Below are 761 nucleotides of genomic sequence, written 5' to 3' on the forward strand. Positions count from 1 at the left end.
CGTTAGAAGAGCTTAAGGAAGGAGGGGGATAAACAACGAATATACCAAGAGATGGAAGGAAGCTTTAGGTGGTTTTGGCACCGAGGCACCAAATTAGAGGCTTCTGACTGCAGTAATAGAGCAATTGAGGTTGGAAAATAAAGCGAAAAGGATATTTCTTTTCACCTTCCAAGGACAAAGAGTCAAGTAAAGAGAGATTCAGTGGATGTTCTGACGGAAAACAAATAGTGGATGCTTGCTTTGCTTGCACTATCAGGCACCAAGCTTGCGCCAGATAATAGGAGAGAGAGGACAGTAGTGTCAGAGACGAAGAGAAAACACACACACACACACACACAGAGAGACCCCACAATCCACAATAAATTTAAAAGAAAAATTAATAAATGACACCAGCCTAGTATCATTTTGGAGTAATCCAAATTGCGCATATCAAGATTAGTATAATGACTCCAGCTATTACAGCATGCAAATCACACTATAGAGTACAAAGAAAACTTAATTAGCAAAGATAGACTAATAGTTTTGTCTTGCCTTTGCTTTTTCCGTAGCCATTGATGAATCAATACGACATACATTTTCTCAGGGGAAAATAAAAAATCAACAATAACAAAACACCATACATGTGCAACGGGATTCAACTCGAAAGGTCCTGTGATTGCTTTCATGAGTTGCAAGGAGATCGCCCAGTCGAAAGAATCTGCCGACTTGGTTTGTGGGGGAGTACTCTTCTCCTCTGGAACTTGAGCATGAATGCTCAAGAA

Source organism: Phoenix dactylifera, chromosome 7, assembly GCF_009389715.1.
Source record: "Phoenix dactylifera cultivar Barhee BC4 chromosome 7, palm_55x_up_171113_PBpolish2nd_filt_p, whole genome shotgun sequence".
Taxonomy (NCBI): Eukaryota; Viridiplantae; Streptophyta; class Magnoliopsida; order Arecales; family Arecaceae; genus Phoenix; species Phoenix dactylifera.